A 6,463-nucleotide genomic window follows, 5' to 3' on the forward strand; every position below is an offset into this window, starting at 1 on the left:
GTCATGCATTGAAATGGAGCTGTATTCGTATCACTGGAAGGAGCTTAAAGTTCACATGCTTTACAAGTTAAAAATACATTTGTCATTTTACGTAACATAATGGCATCTGGAGTTCTAGCGGTTAGGAAAATAATTAAAAGGGCTAATGAGCCTTTTCTCCAGGGAATAAAAAGTAGTTCAACTTAGCAGGATGCAGATCCGCAGTACATCACCATGTGATGTGACGCTACAGCTATTCTGCCTCAGGTTTCCCTTCCAGGCTTTCAGCAGTTCAGCTGCTGGAGGGCCTGGTTCCCTGATTCAGTTCACCTATTCTGGGCTAATCAAATCCCTGAGGAAAACAGCTATTTCCAACTTTTTCAGGTTTAGCTGCCAGCCTTCTTAATCTTTGCATCACCTCCCACTGTGGTAGTCTGAGAGAATGTATATGTAACTCTGAGCTCCCAGGTTGCAAAACTTCAATAACATGGTTCTCCAGTCACCAGCTTGCTCTGATTTTCCTTCCCATGGCTTCTGCCTGTGTTTGCTCATCTGTTCGTCCTGGATGGTAATTTCTTTCTCTTTGCAACAAGTAACTATTAGTCCTCTTCTCAGTACTCAGTCACTGGGAGCCAGACCCTTCAGAAAACTTCTAGATCTCTCTGCTCTCTTCTGCATTTTTTGATTTGAAAAACATACTTGCTCACATCCATCTGTAGCTCCCATTACTGGCCCCACTTTGGATCTTTCCATGTAACTCTCACCCAAAAGCCTATGGCTGCCCAAAGCAAGTAGGAGTTACACTGACTAGCTCATTGAAGCTGGTAGAAAGGCAATTTATGACTCTATTCTAGGAAATATTAAACGTTGCAAAAATTCCAAGCAGCTGTCTACATAAGGGGTTGCTATTTTTTACAGTGTGTCAGAAGTAAGGAATTTCATTAAGAAACTGACTCTAACTATTACAAGAATGAGTTTCTAAAAAAACAAGCTGTGCATGGAAAGCAAGGAGGAAAGATGAGGGAATAAGACAGGATGTGTGAAATCAGTTGGTTCTACATGTGTCAGTTATGAGCAGTCTCCTGATGAAAAGAGTTAAACTGGGAGCATACAAAACACATTTTTCAAGTCACTGGGTATCTCACTGGATGAAAAGCTTGTTTGGGTTCACCACCTGATACTGCCTGGACATGCTCTTGGCAAAGTTCATCATTTTACCAGTAGCCAGTAATAAGTTTAAACAGGGCAAACACCTTAAAAACCCAGTGTGAATCATTGTTAATAAGGCCTTACATCAACCCTCTGCTAATTTCAACCACCATAAACTCCTAAAAAGCCTTTCTAGCACCAGCCCAAGTATCAGACAGCCTCACTCTACACAAGGATGGCCCCAAAATAAAAAACAGCTCCTGAAGCTTCTCTTTGTGCTCGTGGCAGGTGGAGCTCCATTAGCATCCTCTGGAGATGCTGATGGGGAATACACTGACAGGCTCACTGCAGTTTGTTAAGCCGGGGGACATTTTTCATTCAAACAGATATTTTTATTTATTCATTGATGTTTGCTTTTTAAAGTTAAAAAAAAACCCCAAAACAGTACTATTACAGGCTAAAAGCCCACTACAGCAAAAGTTCTTTCATCTTCACAAAAATCCCTAAAACTGTAAATTAAACATTAATCCTATTTTTACCAAAGTCCCCAACAGCAACAACACAAAACAACTTAAATTTCAAAAGAGAATTTGGTAGCTCAGCTGTGCCTGCTTTGTCTCAAAAAAACAGCTTATAGGAGAAAACAGCAAATATTAAGGCCCTGTTCTTTCAATAAGCTTTGGAGCAGCAGCCCCTTTCCTCTAACCAGTGTCTTCACCTGGTGAAGCTTCTTATTTTAGCCAGCACACAGTTTGGATATGTTCTCCCTGGTTTTATCATGTCTTAGATATCACAGATACCTGCTTTACAGACAGACAGCACCACTCTGTTTAAACAGAGAAGGTTAATTTTGGCTATTCCACTGGGTATTTTCGCTGCCTCTTTGCCATGCTCTAGCAATTCAATAACTGGGATCAAAGCCATTTCAGACTTTCAAATGTCTCATTTCTTAATAAAACTGAAATGAAATAACTGAGTTTGCTGTCATCTGGAGAGCTAGGAAAGCTGATGTCATCAAATGTTCTCTGAGGGATGCCATATCTTGAGGAGTGATACCTGAATGCTACAGGGACCTCAGTTTCCTTATACACAATATATAAAATATATATATACAATATATACAAAATATTTATGATTTGCTTGGAGGTCAGCCCTTTGATAGCAATGTCTCATGGAAATCCCATCAGCTATGATAAAGAGATTATCAGCTGAAAACTAGTCACTTGTTTTTCTGAAACTTTGCTTCCTCTGAGTAACAGCTCTCTTTTTTCCTGCTGTTATGAGAAATCCATGCTATTATATAGATGTCACCAAAGAGAAAATCCTCTGTACTGTTAGGTTGAAGTGAGGACACGGCTTTGTCTGGTTGGGAGGTTGCAACAACCTTATTAAATCCCCCAGGAAGTTCTTCAGAAACTGCATCTATGATATTAGAAGACAGAAAGGGCAGCTCTACAGAGTAATATTTTGATATGAAGGAGAACAAAAGCAGCCTCTTGTAGGATCTTTACTTTAGTCTGTCATGTACACAGTGGTCTGAAACACAAACTATATGCATGTTTTTCTGCCTGTCTTTTGGCTCTGCTCTGGAGGTGTCTGTCTCGGATTTATCAAAAAGCATGAAAAAAACCAAACTCAAAAAGCTCATCAGCAAACAGCCTAGCTCTTTTCTCTCCCGGCTGACACAAAACCAGGTTTATAAAGCTCTTTCACAGGCAATGATCTTTACTGATGCTTTGTTGCTAGAACAACATCTCTTCAATTCTCAACACCCTCTGTCCTAACCTGGGATTATAACATGGTTTCCAGGAGGAATTTAAATTCTGGCTATGAAGCAGCTTCTAGTTAAGGAAAGCGAAGTCTCACGAACACCACTCTCACCATCTGGAGAGCCTGTCCTAGTACCTGAGTTTGTTCCTCAAGATTAATTCCTCCATGTTAGCACATAGTAGGTATTTTCCTATAGAAATACAGATGAGGATAGAAATGCTGCTTTTTTATGCCTGGCCTCAGACACCCTATTACAGGTACCTTGTCTTGGTCATTGAGAAGGTTTGGGGAGGCTCCATCCATGTTCCTCCACAGCTTATTGATGGGGGAGTCAGAGAGACACCAGTTGGGCATTTCCATTTCAGCAGAGAGGGAAAAAAAGATAAATTTTTTCACAGAAGAATCATAAATCAAAAGCAAAAAAACCCCTTCTATTCTGTCTACAGGAGATGGTGCTTCATTTTATGCTGCAGTGGAGCAGAAGAAATTAATCTCTTTCACTGAAACATCCTGCAACTAATGGGTATGACAGCATTGCCTGGTAGTCCTGGGGTGGCCTTCCAGGCCACTCAGAAATACAATTTTCGCAGAGACACAGCATCCAAATCAAGCAGCAAAACCCCTAAGAGACACCGCACTGCCATCACCTTCTAGGTCACCACATGCCACAAGCCTTGGGACAACAAATATGCTGAGTTCCTTACAATAACCCAGGGCATTTTTCACAGCTTGAAATAAAACCCATTTCTTTCTGCACATCCTACTTCTCATAAAGCCAGCTCAGATGTCTCCGTATCCATGGCACAACTCACCCACACCCTAGAGACTCCTCCATTGTTCCTCACGAGGCTGGGAAATCAAAACCAAAACAGTAAGTTCACCACCTGTTGTTGGTTACAGAAATTGGTGTGTCCTGCTCGAATAACGAGCTGGCCCCTCTAAACAAGGAACAGCTGCTTGTTATTGGTAACGCTGGGTCAGTGCGATTCCTTACAGCACAGCTCAGGGTAAGGGCCAAAGTAACCAAAGGGGTGACTTTCAGTCTTTCAACCTATTGGTGAAGGTAAATCCAGTCCCCAGGCACACAGACCCCTCTCGGAAGTTACGATTCTGGATGTCACTTTTCATTTACACCAACTCTACAAGATCACAGGAATGTCCAACTGCACAGCGGAAGCCGCGTGGCACCCGCAGCGGGAAGGGACTCTGGCCACCGGTCTTCCCAAGCACACATTTAGCAGCAGATGGTGCTGTTGTGTCGGTGAACTTTCCGGAGGGACTAACCGCCTCATAATTTCTGGATTTTCTTCCCTGACTTTACTGCGAGCTTTGAGCTTTCTTTCATACCTTTCATAACTAAAGCCTAGCACTCAATGATATCACTCAACACTATTTCTTGCTACTGCCTCTGTAATGTTCTAATTCTTCAAGACAGAACTCTGGAGAGCCGTTTATATGAATATAAACTGGGTTTAAACAACTCCTTTGTGTGAATGGCAGCAATTTATATTGACTGTGCAAGGCCTGGGACACCAGCACATCGGGCACACTGTGCTGTTCCCTCTTGGGGCATTGTCGTGTGCCCGAGGAGTGCCAATGACCAGCACAACGTTCATGTAGAATGATGAAGCACTGCTAAGTGCTCCTGACTTCAAACCGATCAGTGACTTTGTAGATAAAACAGCCCAGGCATTAGCCCGGATATGTTTTTGAGGTGGTCCCCTAAAGAAGTTTCCAATGCAAATGCAAGCTCCTTTCATTGATGCTCACACGCATTAGCTACTTCGAGTCAATGCTCATCTCTCCGGGTCCGGTAGGACCCGTGAGCAGAGCGGCTCGGGTCTGGTCACTGCGGCTGGAAACCACGGCAGGAGAGCGGGACATGCACTGGGAGCAGCCGCTGCCGCTCACAGCGCAGAGCTGCCGGCGCAGACCCCGCTTCTGCGGGGGATGTTTCCTCTGCACAGTTCTGAGCGTGGCTTCCCTGCGCCGGAGGTACAAATGGCTGCTCGGCCCCCAGCACAGCGTCTGCACAAAAAGCCTCCTCCAGGCGAGGATCACTAGATGGAGCCCAATTCTAAGTGAAAAAAAAGATGCAGACATATCCTCACTGCCGGAGCCAGGCTGCAGCGCTCCTGCCGGCACACCAAGCTGGGATCTCAGCGTCCCCTCCGAGGCTGACGACGAGTTAAATACCTTCTGAATGTGCAGGTTCACTGTGGTTTGCAGGAGACAAGAGCTGCTCCCACCTCTCTGGCCTAGATCTGTTCAAATCCATCGTGCTGCTCTATCACCGACAGAAGGTTTAAACAACCTCGGATTTAGATGTGAAGGGGCACAGGCACGCAGGTGTCCCCTGCAACCCTGAGCCAGGACTACAACGGGGCCTCCGAATGGTCGTCTGAATGTTGTGCTTGCTGTGCCACGGGAAAGGTGAAAATTGAAATTCCTCTGCCAGCCACTCGCCTTCCCTGTGAATTTACACATATTCAGATAAAGCGTGAGCTGAAGTCTGTCTTAGGCTCAGAAGCAAACTGAGCTTCTGAGGTCAAGGAGTGCCTGCAGGCTGACATTCCCATCCCCTTTAGATGGCCCTCAGAGTACTCAGATGGATGGGATACTCGGGATACTTAGATGGCCCTCAGCACATCTCTCTTCGCATAGCTGGGTATTATTAGCAGCACTCATTACTGCACTGCCCCTGATTCAGGACAGAAAACGGATGGAAGTGTGCAGGAGGCTGAGCAGCTGCCAAATGAAACTGCAGGGAGTGAAAAGGCTGAGTCAGGAGCCGAACACAGCCTGCCTGGTCTCAGACTCATGCCCACGGGAACACCCTTCTAACCTCACCCTTATCAGCATCCTGCCTTCCCCTCTGCTCCCGGCCCCCTCCACTTCTGAATGGCACAATGATTACTAATATTTTTAAGTATTCAATCGACTCCAATGGAGGTGGCAGACAGACCACTCTCATTCTTTCCTATCTCTGACAAGTGAAGAGGTGGCAATTCGTGTCAGGAAAAGACAAAAGCTTTTGTTATAAAGTGTTCAAAAATAAAAGGTTCAATAACCCTAAAAGAAACTGAAATATTTCTTCCTGGATTGCCAAATTTTAACTTGACAATGATCTATATATAAATGCAGGACAAAACGGTGGTGGCGTAGGCTTTTCCAGGAGACGGCTGAGCTGATACCTGATTCTCAAGGGACTCCCAGGTGACCAAGACAACCCCTTTAACACAACCTATGCAACGTGCCAGCCACACAGTCGCTGCCCAGAGTAGCAGACCCTACAGCACATCCTACTCCCCAGGTTTCACTGGAAATTGCCCCATTCCCTGTTTGCCCCTCCGGCCCCACGGCCTGGCCCCTCCCCGAGCACCCGCTGCACCGGTGCTCAAGCGACCCGGAGAGGCGCCGCCAGCCCGGGGAGGATGCTAAACTGCCGGGGAAGGGAAGCATAAAATGACACCGCGAAACTACAAATGCTTAAAAATAAACAGGAGGAAAATGGCACATAACTGCGAGTAAATCAAAGGGAGCCGTGCACAAGCCCGGGCAGGAG

Source organism: Corvus brachyrhynchos, unplaced genomic scaffold (genome assembly GCF_000691975.1).
Source record: "Corvus brachyrhynchos isolate BGI_N302 unplaced genomic scaffold, ASM69197v1 scaffold4, whole genome shotgun sequence".
Lineage (NCBI taxonomy): Eukaryota > Metazoa > Chordata > Aves > Passeriformes > Corvidae > Corvus > Corvus brachyrhynchos.